This window comes from Balaenoptera acutorostrata, chromosome 2 (genome assembly GCF_949987535.1).
Source record: "Balaenoptera acutorostrata chromosome 2, mBalAcu1.1, whole genome shotgun sequence".
NCBI lineage: Eukaryota > Metazoa > Chordata > Mammalia > Artiodactyla > Balaenopteridae > Balaenoptera > Balaenoptera acutorostrata.
The window spans coordinates 121,749,253-121,774,454 of record NC_080065.1 but is presented as its reverse complement, the minus strand read 5'-3'; the positions used below and the strand labels follow the sequence as shown (position 1 = coordinate 121,774,454).

General features: G+C 43.0%; 1 protein-coding gene across 2 annotated transcripts in view; it reads right to left on the bottom strand.

Annotated features, from left to right (window-relative positions):
* The window catches only part of SMAD5 (SMAD family member 5), a 49,489-nt gene extending 39,446 nt beyond the window's left edge, over positions 1 to 10,043 (bottom strand). The window contains exon 1 of one of the 2 annotated variants that reach the window (XM_007172188.3): positions 9,903 to 10,043. The gene's annotated coding sequence lies outside the window, so the exon portion shown is untranslated. Of the gene's footprint in view, positions 1 to 9,269; positions 9,288 to 9,902 lie in introns of those variants that run through there. The other variant, XM_057540555.1, reaches the window with a different exon arrangement.
* Between the last annotated feature and the right edge of the window lie 15,159 nt (positions 10,044 to 25,202).

Sequence of the window (25,202 nt, the reverse complement as noted above, 5' to 3'; positions counted from 1 at the left end):
TTATTATTTATAAATGTTAAAGCCATGTTTCAATAGCATAATTGGGGACAGAAGACAAATTCTGTTTTCTTTTTGCTCTTCTGGAGTCATACTAACCCAACCTTTTTGAATGCTAAATAGTAACTGAGCCTTCTTAAAAGCCAAGTCTTCTTAAAACAATGCATAGGAGGCTAACAAAGAAGTCAATAAAACAAACAAACAAACAAATCTCACAAACTAAATTGAACAATGCCCAACATATCTTTCAGGGAATTTCTATTTCTAGCTTAAAACCCAGAGAATCCCCCAAAATCTAATATCCCATTAGGAAATACACAGGATAATCTGTGTAAAGTAAGTCAATTCTCATCAGTGTTGCAGTTTTGAGTGAATATAATGATATCTAGTGATCACTTTCAAACTTCTATCTATTTAGGGGAACCATAAAAAGAACAGAAAGGAAGAGGAATTATGCCAATATAACTGGAAAACAGGGGAGGAAAAGGTGAAAAGATTACACACTTATGAATACGATTGCTTAAGAAGGAATTAACCGTGCTTCAAATGGCTGGTGACAGCAAAAAGTGGAGGGCTCAGCAAATGTACAATAACCTAGCTCTGACAGGCTCCCTGTTCCCCCCACCCAAACACACACACACACACACACACACACACACACACACACACACAGCACTTAAGTGAATAAAAGCCTTAATGATTAGGTGTGGATAACTGCTCATGATATTAGCACAGATTTCAGGAATGACTATCACAAAATCCAAAAAGGAATATGACAATCTATAATTCATAATCCAGTTGGTAATAAAGGACAAGAATAAGGAAAACCAAGTATCATTAAGCCAAATGAGGCAAGAAAGACTAGGAGGAGACAATCAGCTAGATCGTGAAGCTAAAGGGAAAGATACCACCACAGAATGAAAGCCAAACAAAGAAAGACAATGTAAGGCAAAGGAGTCAGGCTGCTAGAAGTAATCCTATATGCAGTACAGAATTCTATCTAAGCAGAAAGACATGTTCAAAGAGCCATTTTGAGAAGACAAAAATGGCAACAGCACATAGCCAAGTAAAGACTTAACCAAGAGGGGCAGAGAGGGTAAATGGAAAACATGTAATCCAACTATGAGAGGAAGCCGCACCAGGGTGGTGGTACGCAGACCAGGTAGTGACGGTAGTAGAGATAGAAAAGGAAGAGTTATGAGGGACATTACAGATAAACAATCCATAGGACTTGCTGACCACCAAGAAGAGAAATGGGGCAGTCAAGAAAGGTAAAGGTTGAGGACTTCCCTGGCAGTCCAGCGTTAAGACTCTGCACTTCCAATGTAGGGGGTGCGGATTCGATCCCTGGTCGGGGAACTAAGACTCCACATACACAACCAAAAAAAAAAAGAAAGTAAAGGTTTAAAAGCTGAAAGAATTAGACACCGCTCACCCAAAAAGGGGAATTCTAGTTATTGCCAAGATGAAGCAAAAAGGTGATGGTGGAGGGGTATAAGGAAGCAAGTACTGATCCAAGTCCAAGCACATGTGACACTTAAAGCTCAAGACAGGAGGAATGAATATAAAAATTTGGAGGATGATACAAAGATAAGTAAGAGTTGAATTTGATTTATTCAAATTTATTGGGTGCCTAGTAAGCCAGGAATACTCTGTGCTAGGAACTGAGGCTTAAAAGATACTATCTGTAATCTCAATGATCATAAAGAATAATGGGAAAAAGAGAAGATGTTATGAAGAGCTTCATATGCTGTTTAGCACATCACTTAGTTTTACTATAGATTTCCATATGATACTCAACAGAGATGGGGTATTAAAACAGAGTAAACAAATATATACAGCAAGCACAGAAGGCCAGTAACTGAGTAGATAGGAATGTGTGCTACTTCGTACATCAGAACTTGGAGGGACTTAAGAAAATAACTGTGAACACATTATCTGCTATTACCTTGGCTTTTTATAGTTTACCTCTGGTTTACGAAGACCTAACTAGATGACTCTTTCACTAATGGGTTTTGTCATTTCAGACAGCTAGAAAGAAACCTGGGATTTAATTATGAGCTTCAGAAATCCCTGTATTAGGTTCCCTGAAATTCTTCTGAAAAACTGCAACTATCAACTGAACAATAACAATACAGAGCAGTACCTTGGAAATCCAAAGAAAAAGAGTGGCGCCTCAACCATAAATGAAAATCTTATAAAATTAAGAGATATCATGCATTACAAAAGAATCTATCACATTACAAAACATACACACTCTCACACACACACACACACACACACACACACACACACACTTTACTTCTATTACAGCTCAAGCATCCCTTCTTCAGGGAAGCCTTCCCAGACTACCTTGCCTAGGTGAAATTCCCCTATTATACGCACTTACTGCTTCACCTACCTCTATTTCATAGCACTTAACATATCTATGTTTTTACATTTACCTGTACAACCTGGCAAGAATGTAAATGAGAAGAGCCATATCTGTTTCACTCATCACTGTAAGCCTAGTGATACATATGCTCAATAAATATTTGTCTAATGAATGAAAGAGAATGTGAATACAAAGCATTTGAAAGGATATTAGCCATGGGGGTAGGGTGGGGTTCAGGGTACTTTTTACTTTCGGCTTCATGCAATTCTGTACATCTTAAAATAAACATGAATTTCTTGTATAGTTAGGGGGGAAAAACCTACTTTAAAACCAAAGTGCAGATGTACCTCAACTATACTAAAATTCTTACTAAAGAGAGGATTTATAAGAGTCATTCTTATTTCAAAAGAATTCTCTCCAGTATATTTAGGGTTATACAAATTTGGAGGCTGAAATTTAAGAAGAGTCAATCAAAAACTAGAGGCAAATACTTTCTGCTTCCAATAAATAATAGTAAGAATTCATTTTTCAAAAGCATTTATCTTCCTGTACTGGAATATCTTCTGTACCTCACAGATTTTACAAATGCCATTCCCTGCCTGGACCACTTTCCTCAAGCTCCAACCACTAATTTCTAGCTCTCTCATCACTAAGGCTTCAGCTTTAGCTATCATCCCAGAGACCTTCCCTGATCATCTAACTCTATATAAAGTAGGTTTTCCCTAATCTCTAATCCAGTACTATATTCATTTCCTTCACTGTACTACCAATTTGTAATTATCTGTTGGTTTACTTGATTTTTGTCTCTCCCACTAGAATGTAATTTTTGAAAAACAGTACTAAGCATATTCAGAGAACTTGTTAAATTGATTCAAGTTATTCATTCAAAAGTCTATTTTTTGAGGTAGAATTCTAGGAGCTGGGAATATACAAGTGAATAAAGGGGGCCAAAATCCTTGTCCTCATGTAGCTTACATTCCAGTGGAGGGAGACAGACAAAAGACAATAAATAAGTGATACAGTATAGTTTGTTAGGTGAAAAATGGTATGGAGAAAAATAAAGCAGAGGAAGGTGGATGGGGAGCACTGTGGGAGAGGTGTAATTTTAAATAGGGTGGCTGGGCTGAGCCTCTCTGAAAAGGCGCCAACTGAGTCAATACTTTAAGGAAATAAGAGTGAGCCAGGCAGATATCTAAGGGAAAACTAGTACAGGCAAAGGCAACAGGCAATGTGAAAATCCCAAGGAGGGAGCATGCCTGGCACACTCAAGTTAACTGCAAGACCCTGAAGCCTGAGAATAAGCAAACAAGAAGGGGAAAGCAAGGAATGGGGTCAAATAGGTAAGAGAGCCATGCTGGATATGATAAGAGCTTTGGCTTTTACGATAAGTGAAATGTGGACCCATCTGAGAACTCTGAGTGAAGACATGACATTTTCAGACTTTTATTATTTTAAAGAATCACTCTGGCCCACGTTTTAAGAATAATGGGGGTGGGGGTGGGCAGCAGGGGTAAAAAGCGGGAGATCAGTTCAGAGTTGAAGCAATTTAGGTAAGAGATGATCATGGCTCAGACAGGGTGACAGCAGTGGGGTGGTAAGAAATGGAAAATTTCACATGTTTTGGGAGACAAAAGGTTTCCTGATGGAAGAAAAGGGGGAATGTGAGAACGGAGGAGTCAGTAATGATTCCAAGGCATCAGCCTGGGCTACCCAAAGAATAGGATTTGTCATCAAATGATTTGGGAAAGGCTGATAGGGAAGCTAAAGGATGATCCGGAGTTACATTTTACATACATTAAATGTATGAAAAAAATGTTAAACTTTACCAGACTTCCATTCAAATGAATTTTTATTAACGTCAAGAAACCAAAAGTCTTGTTCTTACTTCAACTACCTGAGTAGAACCTCCGACCTACCATAAACACACACACAAACTTCCCTCAACAGTCTCCCCCAAACAGACAGACACATAGACACACACTGCTCATGCCCAGACTTCAGAGGTAAATTCATAGAAACAGCTCCTTCACTTTCTGCTCCGACATCTCTCTAATTGCTTCAATTCAAAATAAAAGGCAAGCAAACCAATCCAAAAATTTCACCCAACACCGTTAGCCAAAAGGCAATCTCCTGAGCACATCAACCCATGCAAATAAATGTGCATATGGGTCACAAGCCACCATCATCTCAGCCAAACCTACACAGAAGAATTACAGATGGGGGTTTTAAAGAAACAAATTCCTCATAACCATTCCACAAAATTCAGATTCATTAGGTTTGAGAGTAGGGCCCTACCTCCCATATTTTTAACAAGCGTCCCAGGTTCTGCAGTAGGTTTGAGAACCAAGGCCCTTAGGACCATCTGCAATGGGAGAAAGTCACTTACCTATATACATTCAAAGATAACATTTTGTGGTTGGTGGGGGTAAAGCTTTAAAAATGTCTTACCCCTGTGGTTCTAACATCCTTAGTCACCAAGTATCAGCAAAAGTAGACACCCCCCCACCACTGTCAAACCAATCCTAGATCTAGGTATACAATTACTATAAAGCACATAAGCCACATCCACGACTACACTCAAGTAACAGAAAGAAACCAAGAGCACGTTGGCTCCAAAACTCTCCTAGATTCAGAAATCCTATTCTTTATTGGAACATCTACAAAGAGGAGGAAATAAAATCACAATCGTAAAATCAAAATCATTTTCCTAGAGAAACGCTTAAATCACCACTTTTCCCAATTGTGGCTCCCAATTTCCAAAGACACCCAAAGTTCGCACAGCCATCCAGGAGCTGAACTCATGATCCCTGACACTTTTCACACCATAATACTCTCACCTAGTCTCTCTCTGTGACCACACAAGTCTCTACTTTTTTATCTCCTACATCCAGACTTCTGTTTCCCAGTTTTTAATCACTCTTTAAACTTCGCCTGCTCCTCTAAGTCCTCTAATTAAGCAGAGCCTGATCTAGATGTATCACTCACCGCCAGAGCCTGCAAGATTTCTGACACTGCTGCCAGATGTGTCTGAGTATACCTGTAGAGGCTTGTAGGCACAGGAATAGACACAGAGCTGGTCAATCTTTATAGTGCTTTCCTTTAAATTATAAAATCATCAAGGGCAGATACCAAATCATTACGTTATAGAATGTGTCTCTGGAGTACAAAGTGCTAACTTGTGTACACAACATATATTCCAATGCTTTATGAAGATGTTTTCCAGATACCTCATGTGTACCCCAGAGGTCAAGTCACCTACTCACCTAAGTGGGCAGAATGATGTGAAGAAGGGGAAAGAAAACAAAAGACTAGCTTTGAAAAAGTTCTGCAGCAACCCCCTTTTCCTGGAAATACACAAACCAGAATAACTAGACCTCAACTTATACAGCCTACCAGATAGGATGCTAGGCAAATCCTAACACATCATGAAAACAGAAGTGAACAGAACAAAACTTGCCTTGAAAGTACCAGCCATATTCTGAGATCATAGTTAAATCTGAAAAGTGTAAAACTGTTCACAGGACTCCAGCTGCTATGCTCAAAGAAAGGTGGGAAGGTGACACTAGTTTTTTTCTTACTATTATTTTCAGTAATAACAAAACAACATACATGGAAACCAAAAAGAAAAATCCAGTTAAATCTCACAACAGATAAGGCCATTTTCAAATTTCCAAAGTATACCAGTCTGTAAATTATATATATATATATATATATATATATATATATATATATATATATATATATAAATATATAAATATATATATCTAATAAGCAGAGACTGATGTACCAAAGAATTCAAGAGCAAACCCTATGTACGAAATGTACTTTAACAACCGTCTTCCAACAGTGAATTCCAATTATAGTACTGCACACACAGAACCATCTAATAAAGAATTCTTTCTTCTAAAATACTATCACAACCAAGTTAGGGATACAATAAGAAAAGTCACTAAAACCACCTCTCTACTAGAAAGGGAACAAAAATTCCCCAACCTAGGTGCCCAAGGCAAAAAAGTATCAAAACTACAGAGCCTAGAACTAGCTGATTATTTATGAAAAACCTAGTAACTCTGTAATTACGCCATCTTTTCAAAGTTGTGAAACAATAAAAGCTGTTAGAATATGAGACTGAAAAACTAGCTGATCCTAACAACAATCTAGTTTTTAACAATTCTTCAAAGAGAATTTTATATCTTAACCTTCCAAGTAGTAAATGCACCTCTCAGATTCCGAGGTCTAGGTAATGGCAATGAATTGGATAATCCAGCACTAAGAATTTCAATTATTTTTATTCTATTAACTTTGGAAGTAGAAAAACAAGGTGTAAAAATACATGGAGAGACTTTGTGAGGTCATTCATCATCATCTTTGGTGGAGAATGCGTACTATCTCTGTGCAGTCTTCTTGGGTCCTACCCTCCCAGATAGTCTTTTCTCCAAAATATCCAGACCGTTAGAAATAAGAATCATCCCCCAGGCTGTTTATAATATTTCCTTTTATAAGACTGTCCCTAACAAAAGGAAATCTTCTCCAACGTCTTTGACCTTATCAATACACTGGCAAACCCATAGGGTATACGGCACCTGTAACATTTGAAGAAAAGAAACTATTTCAGTTTCTTTTTTGTGCGTAGTATGAAGCACAAAAAAAGAGAGACAAAGAACATAGACCCTCTAGAAGTAAAGCGAACAGGGAAGACTGATAAACCAGGGGAATAAAGGCAGCTATATCCTAAAGAGTACTCAAGTCAGCTATGAAATTCACCCAAATGTGTGGCTCACTGCCTGAATCAACATATACATCTGGTTAATAATAAACACTGGTAAGTCATAAACAAAAAGGGCTTTCTTACTCAAAGACTCTACAAACTACTGGTAACATTAAAATTTACAATTAAACAGTATGTGTGAAATAGATTTTTTAAGATAGTATTTCAAGTTATAAAGAAATTAAAAACTGTTCGATATTTTACTGCCTAGTCTGCAAAACACTAAGAAGCCAGTATCTTTGATTTGACCAAGTTACAAATCTGTTTTCAGAAGCAAGCGAAAACATACTGCCTCTGCTTAATGCAAGGGACAAAAAAGATCATCACTGCAAATCATAATGTTTGGGTTCATGATGAAAACAGGAAACAGACAGGCTGCCCAGGTATAATTATGGTTATAGTCTAATGTGCCTTCAGGTTCAGCCAAGAATTAAAACCCAGTGAAGAGGGTAAGCAGAATTTACTTGCCTCTATCTTGCTACAGAAGGCAACTTTTAATAATACTCCCAGCAACATGTTACATAACCAGTCAATCTGATTCAAACCTCATTAGTAACAACATTCTGCCACTGTCTCCCTCTGAAATTAATAACTGACTTTGCCAGAGGGGAAAGAAATGCAACACACATCAATCTACCCATTTTTGTGGCGCCTACCGCAGTGAACCAGACAAGTAGGTAATTCCACCAAATCTGCACAGAACCTACAAAAATATTTTATTCTTTTCTCTTCCCGTTCACTGTTCTCTTCTTTCAACTAGATCATATCATATGGATGCATTTAAAATCTAAGAGGAAAGTTAGTTGGGAAGGTTCATCAAACTTTTATTGCCTATTTCAGCTGTGATCAGAAAGGAATGGAAGCATAAATGACAAATCAATTTTATTAACAAAAATAAACGGGTAAAGTTATGCGAGAACAGCAGCTATATGAAAAGGAAAGGCACACTGACTCAGGGAGCAGCAAGGTAGAGAGGGAAGAACGGAGGATGCTATAGAGACAATTATGCAAAGGTTAAATTTTAAAAATCTAAACATAATAAATACAACCTTTACGAAGGTTACACTTTGTTAACTTGTTTCTTAAGAATTGTTTCGTATTCTTGTAACCTCTGATTCATCTTAGAGGAAAAAAGTTACCAAAGTAGCAGTAAAAGGAAGAATATAAAATAATTTGTTCAGATCTATAAATAATTCCTATTTACTGAATTTTGAACACACTAATTGCATAAAAATATTCAGATCAATAAATGTTCACATCGTGTCTAGGTACTGTCTTCCCCACAAAACTGGCATCTAGCAGCAACTTTAAACTGCTTGGAAAGTTACTAATCTATTGGGATTAAGGTTTTCAACCTTTCAGCTTTCAAATTAAAGTTAAAAACTAATTCATTCTGGGCAATTCGGGTACTCTAATTTAAGGAAATTTAACTACTCCCCTTTAAAAACAGAATTTAAAAAAGAATTTAAAAAACAGCAACTCAAGTACCCCTTCCTCTCAACTTCTGTGAGGCCAACCCACAACCTTCCACCTATCCAGTCTTCGTTGTTAGATAAGAACACTTTTGGTGGTGCTAGGCAACAGGCATGATGTGACAAACCCAACCAGACTTCAAAACTTTTTCCACAGAAAGAGAAGGTAAACAAGATACACTGAGTACCACACCCACATAAACGCACAGGCAGCCAGGAATGCTTCCCCCGGCCCCCCAGTCTCTCTCTAGACCTCCAGCTGGTCAGGAAACAATGTCTCTACAATCAAGATAGAGATCTGGCCCAGGGTGTTCAGGCATTCCTCACCTCTAGGCTGGCCTACAGCTCCACTCTCCAATGCCATCCAAACCAGAATTGGAACATTTTGTTAGGAAGCGGGCAAACGTCCAAATAACCGACTATCCTCGCCCCAGTTCTTTTTGCAACCAAAATCTGTTTTGGCTACTGAGCATGCTCCGACTTAAGACAGGCGCCACATGGGAGTTTTCAAAGCTTAGGCTCCAAACTCCACGTAATAACAGCAGCTGAAAGGGGAAGGCAGGAAAGAGGGAGGGGGAGGGGGACAGACCGGAATATGAGTACAGACACTGAAGTGAAGGACCCCGGTAGGGGGTGAATATGGTGAAGGCAAACAGACCTTGCCAGTCGTTTTCCTTGCCGCTAAAGTTTACATAAAGTAGAAGAAATCTTTGCAATGATGAAAACTGGCATGGCAAGTGGCAGAAACCGGGTCTAACTACCAGCTGAGCGCAGCAGCAGGTCACAACTGCCCAGAGTGTAATTTCCACCGATAAGCGTAGATCCTTATCTTTGAAACACAAAGCGACGGCGGCACGGATTCATCAAGCCACTGGACGGCTTTGCAGTGTAGCCGACCGGGCTGCTCGGCCGAGCTCGGCAATCCTACCAGGGGTGTGTACTGAGGGTGGCGCTTGGATGAGGGAGAACAAACCGCTCCTCCGGACAGAAGGGGGGGCCGGGGATCCCCGCGAGGGCGTCCCGAATGCCTCCCACCACAGTCCGGGGACGCCCCGGGGCAGGCGAGGCCTCCACAGCCAGACGGGCCGCACCATCGCCGCCTGCCTGGACCCCGGCAGGCCGGGACTCGGCCTACCTCCCGCCCCTCAGGCCCGGGTGGTTTCCGCTCCGCCCGCGCCCGCACGCCCCCGCCTCGGCCCGCGTCCGGCCGCTAGGGCAGAGCCACGTCCGGGCAGAGCCTGCAACCCCGGTCCCGCTCGCCCGCCCCTCCCGAGACCCCACGTTCACTCACGGGCCGGCGGCGCGCGCTCTCCCGGCGCCGTAGCTGCGCTTGCCCACAGCGCAACTTTATTAGCAGCTCGGCCGCGGGACACGCGCACGGCGCCCGCTCGCCCAGGACCCGGATGAAGGAGGGAAGGAGCCGGGGAGGACGCCGCGGGGTCGGCGCATGCGCGCAAGCCGCCGAGTGACCAATGTGGGACCCACCGAGGGAAGGGCCTCCTCGCTACAGCGGCTGAAGGAAGCCACCGCGCTTGGCTCGGCGCCCGCAAACTCTGGCTTCCGATCTGCCGATCTGCCGGAGGCTTCTCTCGTCCATGGCCAGGCCCAGGAATGGCAGTCGGCTAGTTCCCACCGTCCCGATAGCCACTAGTAGTCTCCACTAACCAAATCAACCCACATTATAATAAAATAATTGTCCTCGACATGGACAGTTGGAGATTTTCCCAGTCACGTATGAAGTGTAAATAAAAACATCTTCGGATACAACTTTGCTACTCTTAATGATTTGTAATATAAATCTGAGAGAAGAGAGTCCTCTTTCTGTGGAAAAGTAGCTTCAAAACAAGCTTCTGAACATCTTACAGCTTCTTACTGGATGCCCTAAGCCCCCTCCCACGTGGAAATCTTGGAACCTCTACCATCCCCCACCGCTCTTGCAGTGCCAGACCTTGTAGCTCCCTGAAGTAGGCCTGCCCATGTATTGACACCCCAGGAGTTCAAGATAACACCGTCCTGGCCAGGTGGGGACACTGAGGTGTACAGAGGCCATCCATAGACTGATGTCCCTCCACTGCATCTCTGGGGGCAAGAGCCTAATTCTCTTTTTGTAGTTACTGGGGCTCTTCTCAATGCTCTCCCCCCTCCCCAATTCCCCAAAGTGTCAGCATTTCCCAGAAAAGGATAATAGTACCATCTAGGGCACCCAATTCAGAGAGTACTAGTGAAGAAAAACTTTAAAATAATTTTGTTTTTATTTTAAAAGTTCAATCCTGGTTTTCCAATATTCCACTGTAGTTTTACTTTTGAAATAAATTAATCTAAATAAAAATCAAAATTGGAGTCATTTTCAAATCCTCCCTCTCATTCCCTAAACCGAACTATCACGAAATCTTAGCAACGCCATGTTCAAAATATATCCCAAATCTGACCACTGCTCACTGCCTCTAGTGCCACCAACGTGGCCTGAGCCAGGGTCATCTCCCCTGAAACAAATGGGAATCTGCTATTTTGCTCCAGACTTTAGCGGTTTGTTTCCACAGTGAAGAGGCGTGGTGAATGTTGTCCAAGTCTCTGCATTAAGGGTAGTCATCTCAGATAGGGACAGAGGCCTGGTAAGGGAGTGTAGTGGGCCAGGGTGGGGAAACTGAGAGGGCAGCTGCTATTTCACTCCAGCCAAATGTCACCATGAACAAAACAGCTGGAAATCCAGATTTTAATACAAAAATCTCAGTTTTACATGTTTAGCAACTTCTTTCATTCTTTCACTCTTTTTTCTTTCTTAGACATTCAAGAGGCCAACCCTGTACAAGCCAAGTAAAACAAATCCATGGTCCCAATTTAGCCTGCTGGCCATCAGTTTGCAATCTCAGGTCTACGTCTTAAAACTCTTTACTACATCATAAACTTTGTGAAAGTAAAGTCTGTGTACTTTAACTCTTTGTCACACTCACTGATTATTTGTTGTTAATTCAGAAGTTTCCAGCCCTTGGAAGGCACATATTTCTGGAGCCTGCATGGCTTTACAACTCCCAAAAGTGCCCATAACGCTGCCTTGGAGGATGCCTTTGTTTTTTTTTTTTTTTCCCAGAACTGTTTGCAGAGAGCTTTGTTGAACATTATAACACATAAAAATTTGGTTTAAATATTTTGTATGCTTCAGCCACTCCTCCCTTCAAACAGCCAGTAAAATCCTTCCCAAAACAGTTTGCTGTCTTGCAGTCACTGCACCCACAAATGGAGAGAACAATTTGTGATTACGGGATTCCTTTTGACAATCACATGTTGATCTCAAAGCCAAAAGTTTTGCTTCCTGAACTATGTGTCCAAATACTGATCAGATCAACCAGAGACACCAACTTCTCCAAGTTGCTGTGTAGGCTCAGCTTAGGTCTTAAATCGGAAGAGATGATAACATAGAAGACAGGAAGGGAAACTCCTTCCAAAGGACTGAGACATCACCCAGACCTTAAAGGGCATAAAAAAATCAGACAGCTCATTAAAGATCTGTATAGTGAAAAAGATTATCAAACAGCAAATGAACAGGCCTGTCAGAGCCATAGGAAAGGAGTAAGGAAGTCCCTGTTTTGGGCAATCAAATGGGATCTAAAAGCAAATGTAGAACAGGATGACCTGAACAGATACATATGGTTAGTGGGGCATCAAAATAGACAAACTACTTTTTCAGTTTAGCATTCACCTGATCAGAAAGATCAAACAGAAGCAGCTTCAGTACTCAATTTTATATTACTTACAGAGAAACTTAATTCTGGATAATTTAGGCCAATGCTTCTCAAGCAGGGGTGACTGTGGCCCCCAGGGAACATATGATAATATTTGAAAACAATCTTGGTTGTCACATCTAGGAGGGTGGTGCTAGTGACATCTACTGGGTAGAGGCTAAACGTTCTACGATACACAGGACAGCCTCCTTCTACCAAGAATTATCCAGCCCAGAATATCAATCGTGCTGAGGTTCACAAACCCTGATTTAAAACCTAAACAGTTTCCCTCTAGTTGAGTTGATGTTTAGGGAGAAAATGAGCCCTTTCTTTGAATTTTTCCAATAACTGTGTTATTTATTCATTTGATGTAAAGAACCAGCCTAAATGTTTGGTCAATGACCTACTCCCACCCTGAATTTTGCAGATCCAGTATGCAGATAATTTTCAGGAAATGTGGGAGCATATGTGGAACAAGAAGAACTGGAATAATTAACTCAGTCTTTCCATATTTGTAAACTTTTATCTTTAAATGTAAGGTAATTGAGGCGAATTGGGTTTGGTTTCCATATATTTAATATAGATCTCAATCCGACCCTTTGCTATAGCTCAGAAGATTCTCCCTAAATGACCAGTGCACACCCAGTAGAAGTGGAAGAATGTGGTGATGTTCAGATGGGTCACCCAGTGTAGAAGTATCAGTGAATGACATCACGGAGATCCATAAAGGGTCCTGGTAGCCGCCTAAGAGACCTCTCACTTCCTCACACAGTCGTGGCAAGTGGACATCAAAGGAAGAAATGTCTAAGCTTGTGTGACTCTTCTGGACATTGTCCAGGAAACAATAAAGCCTCCTTTCCAAGTTCTGAAAATTCTATGCTCTTCAACTGAAAAACTAGCCCCACCCCACATCCTTAATATTGGAAATGGCGCAGAAGGCAGAGCTAAACTTAGAAAAGTTATGAGAAGAGTGAAGTCCCAAAGAAATGATCTGCAAAGACATACCCCACGATCCCAGAGAGAAGAAAATCATGTTACAATTTTCAAAAGAAACTTCACGTTAGTTTTTAACAGAATGAGCCAAGGTTCTGTGCCAACCAGAGAATACACTAAAGTGACTTTATCCAATATTTGACAGGATTTTTTTCCAGTAAAATTTGAGTGTCCTGGTGTGAAATGATCCCTTAATAGTCCACAGATACTTTATTTTCACAACACAGAACTTGAGAATCTTAATGTATCGAAAAAAGGAAAAGTAAAGTAAAAGAGTAACAGCTGTCTCCTCTGGAAGCACAGGAATCTTGGGGCCAGAGACTCCTTGAAGCTTCAGGGATAGACCTCAGAGACTCCAGGAGCCCCCATGGAATGAACATGCACGTTTCTGTATGTATACCTATGTACAAATTTTCTGCAGAAAAGGTCTGTAGCTTTCATCAGATTTTCAAAAGTTTTTCTGACCTCCAAATGTCTGCAGATGCCTAAAGCAGTGGTTACTTTACATGTGGTGTAAATTTAATGTGTCCATTTTAAGTTATCTTCTCCTCTCTTTTTCAGAGCAACATAATTGGGAGATTCCTCTCTAGGGAAGGCTGCTTCATGTAGAGAGTAGGAACCCGCTTGCCCGTCTCCAGCCATCTGCTACATTAAAGAAGGCCTGCTATGGCTGGAATCCAAAACACAAAATTAAAAGGGTTGCATGCACCCAGAGTCATAAAACAAAGAGGCTTTCTAAAGCAAGGCTTGGAGTGAACGCTCATTTCTTCCTGACTTAAACAGCATCTGTTCCTCCTGATGGCAAACACCCTCTGAGTTAACTCAACTGACCTCCCCGGTTCTACATTCTCAGTTTTCATCCTCAGACACATAGTCTCTGATGAGCCAAACCACATGTGCACTCCGCTGCAAATCCAGAGGAGCAGGTGAAAATCTGGAAGTGTTGTGGAACTGGGGAGAGGAGAAGGAGACAGAAACTTCTCATTCTCCACGATGCCCTTTAACTAGATAAAATTGTAGTGGTGAGCATTCCAAAGCTAGAATTCCTGGTTTGAACATAGACTCTCTTGCTTACTACGTGTGTGACCTTGAACAAGTTTCTTACCCAATCTGTGCCTCGGTGTTGGCATCTGTAAAATGCGGTAACAGTAAAATTAACTTAATAGAATTATTATTTGGATTAAATGAATAGAGACTTGTTAGGGACTTAGAACAGTGCCTGGCACATAGTAAGTGATATTTAAGTGCTTGTTTTAAAAACATATATTTTCATACAGTTGGCCAAAAACACAGAAAAAGATGCCTAACATCACTGTTATTAGAGAAATGCAAATCAAAACTACAATGAGGTATCACCTCACACCGGTCAGAATGGCCATCATCAAAAAGTCTACAAACAATAAACGCTGGAGAGGGTGTGGAGAAAAGGGAACCCTCTTGCACTGTTGGTGGGAATGTAAAATAATACAGCCACTATGGAGAACAGTATGGAGGTTCCTTAAAAAACTAAAAATAGAATTACCATATGACCCAGCAATCCCATTACTGGGCATATACCCAGAGAGAACCATAATTCAAAAAGACACATGCACCCCAATGTTCACTGCAGCACTATTTAAAATGGCCAGGTCACGGAAGCAACCTAAGTGCCCTTAAACCTAAATGCTCTTAACATCTCCGCCGAGCTACAGTAGTTGTGGATTTTGTCTGCCTGCCATACTCTCCAATCCACTTTCTCCTGCTTCCTTTGTGGTACCATTTCCTTTCTATTTTAACCACAGGACCAGACACCCTACCCCAGAGGTGGGTACATGGCCCAGGAGGGTTACCATAGTTCCCCGCTAGCCAGGCCACTGTGACTGGTTCATAGATGAGCATATGACTCAAACAAAGTAACAAGTGTCATCTCTTAGACTGATGTATGGATATTGAGAGAGAGAAGCTTTCGTTCTTACTGTCACCCTTGCTAAGCTAAGGGTGACCCTGAGGCTACCAGGGGCCATCTTGCCACCATGTAGAGGGAGTTTGCTTGAAAATGAGGCCAAAAGAGAGAATCAGAGCTGAGATAGAGAGGAGAAGACAAAGCCCTGACAAAGTCCCTTCATCTGGCTGTTCCTGAAGCTCTACAGATATCCCTGACACTTCCCAATCACATTACCCTATACATTCTGCTTTAGTTTAAGCTAGTTATGTGTCTGCCACTTGTAACATCTGCCCTTGGTAGTATAACTGGATTTATCAGGTCCAAATGTAACTCCTGATGTTTGTCATTCTTCCTCCCCAACCTGGTCCTTCTCCAATCTTTGCCATATCAATGAATAGCTCTATCCACAGAGTTGCTCATACCTGGCAGTCATCTGTGATAGACTGGATTATTGTTCTAAAACATCACTCCCTCCCTGTTGTGGAAGGAGTACACACTATACATCCATACCATTTGCCATGTGACTTTGCCATAACTTCCTCTAGAAAAGGTGGCGTATACTTCTTTGCCTCTTTGATGTTGACTTTGGCCATGTTGACTTTGGACAGTAGACATGACATGAACATAAATCTTTAGATGTGCTTGGTAATTTGGCTTGGTCTTTTGTGCTTTTGCCATCTACCATTAGAAGAATAGACCTGAGGTAGGCATTGGTCCAAGGAGGATGAAAATACACAAAGAGCAGAGCTGATCCCAACCCACAGCCTGGAGCCTAGCTCGACAGACCTGCAGCCTGAAGCTCAGCTACCTAAGCTGATTCACAGACACATAAGTGGGAAAAAAAATGTTTGTTATGGTATACAACTGATACTCTGGGGTTGTTTGGTATGCTATAATAACCAACTAAAACATTCTTTGCTTATCCCTGTCTCTCACCCTCATTTATTTATTCATTTGTTAACTCCCTCTTTTAATAATGTGACAGATGTTTACTGAATGCCCATTAGGCATCAAGCATAATTTTGGGCACCAGGAAAAAGACATTAAACAAAACAGACAAAAATCCAGGCTCTCATAGAGTAAACAGATATTTTTTTAAAATATGAAAACAAGTAAAATTTGGCATATCACGTGGTAATGAGCGCTCAGTAGAAAAATAAAACCACGAATGGGAGTTGGGGGCCAGAGTGCTGGGATAAGGAAGAGCAACGGCTGCTGTTTGGATGGAGTAGTCAGGCTTAAATCAGGTTGCCCTTCTACTTCCACTCCAGCATCAGGACTCGTCAGTTCAACCTTCAAGCCATACCTTAAATCTATCCACTTCTTTCCACGTCTACCAGCCACCAATAGTCAGGTCCACGTCCTAGTCCAGGTCACTATCATTTCTCACCTGGACTATCATCTGCTTCTACTCAGCCTTGCTCCAATCCCTTGATCACCCAACAGATAGCACATGCTGAAAATGTAAATGAGGTTATGGTAACTCTCAAAGTAAAGCTCTTCAAGGTCTTCCCATTGCATTTAGGATAAACCCTCTACCACGGCCCCACCCCGAGTGATGTGGTCCCTGCCATTGCCAACACTCTCGCATGTACCTTGCCCACACTGGCCTTCGTTCTGTTCTTCACACGCCACAAGCTACTCCCCAACTTAAGGCTTTATACCTGTGTTTCCCTCTGCTTGTTCTCGCCCTCTACCTTGGTAACGTCTGCAATGCCCTGCCCACCACTCCTCGCCTGTCTCACTCCTTCTCACCAACCCAAGTCTCAGCTTAAAGGTCCCTTCCTTACAAAAGCTTTCTCTGCCACTCCACTCCACCTGCCCCTCCACCCCTGTGTACACTTCCAGAGCATCCAGCTCTTTCCCTCATGGGTCTCTCTTCTCACATGTCATGACTTGATCAAAGTTTATGTTCCCCACTGGAGTTAAGCTCCTCTTCACAACTGGATCCTCAACACTTAGATCAGGGCCTGGAGTGCTATAGGCCCTCAATAAACAGTCATTGGATTTTATCCTTCAATTTTGGTTTTACATTTACTCCTAGTAAAATCACTTTGTTTGCATTTAATTTTTAAAAATTTCCTAATCAAATTTTAACATGTAATAGGGTGTCATTCCCCCCACCTCCCAAGCAAAAACTCAGCCCTTAGATTTAGGATTCATTCATGCATTTATTCATTCAACTTAAATATTTATGTAGTACCTACTATGTTTCTGGCACTGGCCAAGTACTGGGACTACAAAGGTGAAGTGATATTTTCTCTGCCCTGGTGAAGTGAAGTTCACAGTCTCCAGGGGGAATGTTTGGTTGTCTTCTATCTTCAAGATCCTTGAACATTTGATGGAAAAATCAGAAACTAGAAAATCAAAATCTGTCATTTCAAAGCTGTAAGCCCAAGTATTTACAATGGAGGAGATTTTTCATACTTTGAGGATCTCTTCTTTTGTAAAAAGCTCCCCACATATCATAGACCATTCAATCAGGAAAATGAAAAACAAAGACCCTTTTCTGAAATGGAGTTTTTAGTGCTAAAGGGTTAAACTATTCAGTTTGATCATTTGAAAGGCTGTTACAGAGTTGCATCCCTCTAGACTACATCTCCTGAAATGTTTCATTGCTAAGCATGGATTTTTTAAAAAATACTGTAAAGTTTTTTTTAAATATTGCATGTTTTTTAGAAAAATTCAAATTCTAGAGAAAAGACAAAAAAAGTAAAAGTTACTTGAAATCACACAAACAGAAATAACCATCGTTAATCCGTTGATGGAAAATCTTGCCAGACATCTCTTCATGTGTACAATAATAGCTAATATTGATCAAACACATACTTTATGCTAAGTACAGAACAGTGTGCTTTATATATTAAATACCACAGAAAATTTACAATGTAGTTACTATTGCTAACACCATCATCCTACTTTTTCTCAATGAAATAACTAAGGCACAAGCCATTAAGTAACTAGCTGTTGTGAATGCACATCTTTCTACAGTCTGCTTGGGGTTATAACTCCCGGAAATGTTTCTGACTCCACCTCGGAGGGTGTCATTTTTAAGCACTGATGTTTGCAAAAATGCTTTGCTGATCATTGAAAGATATAACAGAATCTGGCTGAAATATTCTGTACCTAGGCCCCAATCCTCACTCTGTGCATTTTATAAAACCTTGCACTCTCTGCTTTCCACGACCCTGTGTCTTCTGACTCCTCCCACCAAGCCCCTGTACCACCCGCCTTTCCCGTCACTAAGCTGGTCTCTGCTGTCCCCACTCCCTCCAACACACCATCACATTCCCATCAACACACTCCTGCTTTCACAGTAACCTCTGTAGGGAATGGCCCCTCCGACACCCTGTCCTACCTTTCCTTCCCAGGCCAACTTAATTGCTTCCTTCAGGAGGCCTGCTTAGTCCTCCTGATCTCTCACGGATCTTCATGTGATTCTTTTTTTTTTTTTTTTAACATCTTTATTGGAGTATAATTGCTTTGCAATGTTGTGTTAGTTTCTGCTGTAAAACAAAGCGAATCAGCTATATATATACATATATCCCCACATCTCCTCCCTCTGGCATCTTCCTCCCACCCTCCCTATCCCAAAGATGCAGACATAGAGAATGGACTTCATGTGATTCTTGACCCTATGAGAGGTTCATAAGAAGGAAGAGATATACAATGTAGAGATGGTGGGAGGTGAGAGGTTTCACAGCCACTTTACAATAAGGAAATGGAGACTCAGAGAAGTGAAGTCAATGTCTGAGTTCATACAGATTGTTCGTAATGATACTAGAATTCAAATCCAGGTGTGTCTGACACCCAAACTCCTTCTCTAACTACTATGCACGCTGCCTGCTCTCTTGACTCACCGGCATTGAAGTATTCGTAACTTTTGCACTCCAACAAAATGGTTCTTGTGACTCATGATAATAGTCAGGGAACCACAATACTGTCTGAACTGAGCTGGAAAACAATCTCAGTTACTAAATAAAAGAATGAATGAACAAATAAATAAATAAATAAACGTGTGGATGAACACAAATGCAATTTCTAAATGTGTGTCATTTGGTGACGGTGAAGTCGCACAGAGCAAGTAGGCCATAAAACTCTGTGTTTATTCTAACAGTCAGGTAAGGGCCCTGAAGGAACAAGCTCAAAAGGCCCTGAGTGAATGGAGTTACTGTTCCAACATGTTTATCTTGAAGTGTAGTGAAACCTATTAATTCTATTTGTATAGTGACTAATGCCTCTGTGGATGTATCGTTTACAATATGGTGGCATTACTAATGTGCCACATTAAAGGTGATTTGAACTGATGAATCAAATCAGTTAAGCTCCTCTAAGCCAACTCTGGCTACCCGAAGTCATGCGGTGTAATGTTTCCATTGCAGAGAGGCGCTGTGCTAAGCGGTCCAGGGGGGTTGATCTCATCTGTGTTGCTTCCACAAACCTGTTTTGGTAAGAGTGCTATCGCACTGTGTGCTAAAAACCAGAGTTCAAACGATTTAAAAATGAGGTAAGAAGTCAACCAAGTCGCCTGCCTTGAATGTGTCATGGATGGAGTAGTGGGAGCCCCCTGCGAGGTCATTCTGCCAAAAATGCATTGTCTGAGCTCCAGTGTGGTCCTGGCTAGGATGTCTCTGGGGTCTGAGCAAAAACCATCTGGGAATGCTTCCGGTTTTCAGGACCACAGGAAAGGAGTCCACTTGTCATACAGATTAAAATATTTCTCTCTTTTGCTTATGATTGCTGGATGAGTTTCTATTATATGCCAGGCACTATAATGGTAAGGAAAAGGTCCCAAACATTCCTCTATTTTTTTCATGAAAAATAAGGATATTTGGAGATAAAGATATCAGTGGAAAAGAATACTCGCCTCTCTCCTTGACCCTCCCTCCCTATCTCTTCCTTCAGTCAGTTGTCTATTCTGATCTCTGGCTTCAGGATTGAAACCTACTTTCTGATCCATTTATTCACTCAACAAACAGTTGTGGGGGGCTCACTATGTACCAGGCCTCGGACCAGACGCTGGGAATGCCTTAGAGAGCAAAACTAGGCAGGGCCCCTGCTCACATGGACCGCAAACAAGCCAGGACAGCAGGCGTAAATGGCTCCCCTTCCAGTCTGCCTAACTAAGATGGACCCAAAACACCCTTTTATTCTTCTGATCAGCACTGCCTGAGCTAAACTTTTTTTTTTTTTTTAATTTATTTTTGGCTGCATTGGGTCTTTGTTGATGCGCGCAGGCTTTCTCTAGCTGGAGCAAGCGGGGACTACTCTTCGTTGCGGTGCGCGGGCTTCTCATTGCAGTGGCTTCTCTTGCTGCGGAGCATGGACCCCAGGCGCGTGGGCTTCAGTAGTTGAAGCACGCGGGCTCAGTAGTTGTGGCTTGTGGGCTCAGTTGCTCTGCGGCATGTGGGATCTTCCCGGACCAGGGATCGAACCCGTGTCCCCTGCATTGGCAGGTAGATTCTTAACCACTGCATCACCAGGGAAGTCCCGCCTGAGCTAAACTTTTCAACTGCAAATTTTTTTCCTCCCTCTACGTATCTTATCATCACACATCTGGAATTCATTTTTTAGGTCTATAAGCAACCTCATGGACATAGATACACTCACATCTTGCTTGCTTTTTTGGTTTTTGTAACATTGACATAACCGCAAACAAATTGGAGTAACTAAGGCACCCAGATACCCAGGCACCCACACCTGCATTGACTCCTGAAAAAGCTTCAGCACCTGGGGAGCTGGCGATTACCACTGACTCACAAACAGGCCATGTCTTCACCGGGCTGTGATACGTCACCTTAAGGACCCCAACAGTTCTGGAACTACTAGGATGCCATGAACAATTGGAGCAGCAGGCTAACGTGCCACAGCTACGTGAGCATATCGGGAAGAAAAGACACTGGACACAGGTCTTTGTGCTGCGTGGTCCCTAGCTGCTTGCTGTAGAGACTCCTAACAGCCTTAAGAAGTAACTAAAGAAGTCCTTTTTTTTTTTTCTGCTCAGCACACTATGAGGACAAACACACAGAGAAACCCATTCCTCATCCTCACACTAGGATTGTTCTTACTCCTTAAAATGGAAAGGAAGGGATGGACATGAATCACCGGTGGTAAAGGAAGCATATTGCAAGGCTATGGGGCAGCGCAGTGTGGCAGGGATGTGGTTTCCTCAGCCACAAAGTCACTCTGTTCCCAGGGCTACCAAGGCTGGGTTAGCCAGCAGTCTTCGAGAACAAAAGCTCAGGGCATGGCTGGGGATTGAGCCAGCCCTGGAGTGACCCTCCTTTACTTTTTTCACTTTTCCAGAATTCCTGGTAGTTAGACTTCTCAAGAGAAACTCCCAAGTCTGCCATCACCCAAAATGAATTCTACTGGGTATAATTTCATGCCAATCCTCCTCAAAAAGTATTGGCTTCTCCGCATCCAGCTCATTTGCCATTTGGCAGGGGCGTCAGACCTCATCTGGGCAACCGTAGCCAGAGCTATAAGGCTGCTTCCACTCAAGCCACAGGGCACAAGTCACAACGACCTCACCAGGAATGAAGTGGCTCGGGCCACTTTCCTGACAAGTTGCTGTGGGCATGGCAGACACCCTGGGCTCCCTGGACTCCACCACTGCCAACCCAGCACGCAAAGTAAGCGCCAGGGGATCTGCTTGGTACAGACAGCTTCCTCCATAAAAGACATCCATTGATCCATTTATCCATCCAAGCATTCATCAGACTTTTACTGATAGCCTACTATGCAACAGGCTTTGTGACAGATGCCACACATGGTGACCAAAAACAGACCAGTCCCTGCCCACACAGATTGTATGAACTAGTAGGAGAGACAGGTATCGATCAAATAACCATGCTGTATAAAAAGGAACAAGGGCCAAGGAGCACATGGAACCAGGGGGCAGGGAAGGCTGCTCTGACAAAATGGTGCTTGAGCTGAGATCTGAAGGATGAACAAGAGGTGGTTAAGTGAGGGTGAAGGTCGGGTGGGGATGAGTCAGGGGAAAGCCTTCTAGGCAGAGGAGGGAACAGCGTGTGTGAAGACCCCATGTACAGAAGGAGCGTGGTGGTAACAATGAGAAACTGAGAGAAGACCAACGTTGGACAGAGAAAGCCAGTGGGGCTGGTCCTGGAGAGGTGGGCAGGACAACCCAGGGCTTTGTAGGCCGTGGCTGGCATGTGGCATTATCCTAACGCGCTCCACATGTCAGAGCTGCGCCTTAGGCGGTTGCCTTCCCTGAGAAGAGACAGGGCTACTGAGGGGAAGGAGAAGGGAAGATGGGGTTATTCGAAGGACAAGCTCTCTACCAACATTTCAGGACTGTGACTTCTGTCCCACCTGTGGCTTCTATCCAAGGCCAACCCAGACCCACCCCAGCTGGCACTCCTGGGGCTTTGTACCACCTTCCTTTTGTGACCCCATAACTGTATGGGCCGTGTCTCAGCCCCCTGCACACCTACTGATGGGAAGGGCAGGAGTGAGATGGAACATTGGAGAGCTGGGAAAGTATGTCTGGGGCAAACAGGCCCCATGGAAGACTGAGCCCCATGTGCTGCTTTCGCCCTTCCAGGAGGTGTTCAATGTCACTTCCTCCCAAGGTGGGGTGGGGGGGACTCCTCCATGACTCCTAGATGACAAGACATCCAGAAGCGCCTGTGGGAAGACTTACTGCACCTGGACTTATTTCTGTGGTGTAGGGAAGGGGTAGGGGCACATCTGTCCAGTTCTTTGCTGTGATGCCTGGTGTATAGTGGTACATTGCAGACCCACAGTAAATGTTTGTTAACTGAATCCTAATGCAAAACATACAAAAGGCAATTTTTTCTCTTATTACCTTGAGGGAAAAATGTGGGAGGAATGCCCCAAATTGACAGGGAAAACAATTTCATTTCTTATCCTCTGGGTTGGGGCAGGGTAAGTTCATTATAAATTGAAACGGGTTTGCAGCAACATGGATGGACCTAGAGATTATCATACTAAGTAAGTCAGAAAGAGAAAGACAGATACCATATAATGTCACTTACATGTGGAATCTAAAATATGACACAAATGAACATATCAACAAAACAGAAACAGACACACAGACATAGAGAACAGACTTGTGGTTGCCAAGGGGGAGGGGGGTGGGGGAGGGAAGAATTGGCAGTTTGGTATTAGCAGATGCAAACTATTATGTATAGAATGGATAAACAACAAGGTCCTACTGTGTAGCATAGGGAACTATATTCAATACCCTGTGAAAAAGCATAATGGAAAATAATATGAAAAAGAATATTATATACATATAACTGAATCACTTTGCTGTATGGCAGAAATTAACACAACATTGTAAATCAACTATACTTCAATAAAATTGTTTTAAAAATTTAAATGGATAGAGAAGTCTTAGACTAAGCCAGGGCTCCTGTAGACTTTGCTCTCATTCCCTTATGAGACATTGTTTTTTTGTTTGTTTGCTTGTTTATTTGAATTGCAGACACCTCATTTATTTTGCCCTGGTCAGCATTCCAGCAAAGGTTGGAGCCCAGACAAGTTTCTACTGTAGAGACTGGTCTCTTGACCCCTGTGTGTGTGTAGGAGTGTACTTTCCTCTCAGAGTGACCTAGGAAGGCCCTAGGTCCGGCTGGCTGGTCAGGAGTCAGCAGACTGGTTCAAGGCCATAGGGTGAATTCTGTAGACTTTTCCCTTATGAAAGCATTGGAAATAGCACTTCACTCACCTCTCAACCTGGAGGAAAATTCTTGCCGCAGTGAAATGATGGTAGAGAGGAAGGGCCCCTATGTGATGGCACTGTCCCCAAAGAGAAAAGAAAGGTGCTCATTCACTCACTCTTTCCCTGCAGCCAGGACTTGGGCACTGGACCCAGGATGAGGCTAGGTCGCCCTTGCCCTCTCTGGCCTGGGGAAAGGGACTCGGGTGCCTGCCCGCCCACTGGCACACAGCTTATCTGGAGGCCCGGGCTCTCCCTGGCCCTCTGCAGGGTGGAGCCCATGCTGTGTGCAGAGCTTTGGGCACTTTTGCCTATGGACATCTTTCTGGTGAGAGGACCCTTCATCCAGTCTAAGGGTTTGTGGTCGCCAAGAGGCTAAGAACCTCTTATCTTTATAAAAGGGATTCTTTATATTTTATTTCATCTTCCAGAAACCCAGATGACCGTGGTCTCATTCTGGTCTGACCGTCTCAGACCATCTCCTCATAAGGAGAGCCGGCCCACGGTGGCCCACTGAATCCATGAATGAAGCTTCCTATGGGGCTGGAAGGCGTTCTCCCTGGGAGATACCTGTTCCTTCGAAGCAGAACTCACAGAGAGGTGCTTTCTAGCCCCAGGCCAGGCCTTCTACCTGTGCCACTCCTCAGGCCAAACAGCTCCAAGATTCCAGTTCTAAGAAGGCATCTTCAGATGCTCACAGCACCTTTGCTTTCCCAGGTGGCACTCTGGATCTGATGGACGGCTGGCTACCGAGGAAGAGGCAGAGAGAAAGGGGCAGGACGTGGGTGGGTAGTGGAGGCCCAGGGGTCCTGAGAGAGTCCTTCCCATTCCCCTCTCATTACTCATAGCCTGGGGGGATCTGGTCAGAGTGGCCTTGGAGTTTGGTCTGGGACAAAGGAAATATAATGGTGGAGTGAAGCGCTGGGCCAGGAAGGAGAAGCGCGTGAGGGGAGGCGGGGCTTGGGGCTCATGAGGTGAGTGTGAAGACTCTGTGCAGAGCAGAGGAGGCTGGAGGTTGGCGCAGGTGGTATCAGGAAGGGGCTGTGCAGCGTCAACCAGAGGGAGAGGAGCCAGGGTCTGCGAGGGCGAGAGGAAAGTTGGCAGAGAGAACCCCTGAGGCTTGGAGTGGGGAGCTTTTTGGGTTCAAGAGGAAAAGGGTCTGGGCATCTGAGTCCAAGGGCAACGGCCTACGTTTCCTGAGGAAGGAAGAAGGCCCAGGAGTCCGGACAAGGAGTGCGTGGCCTT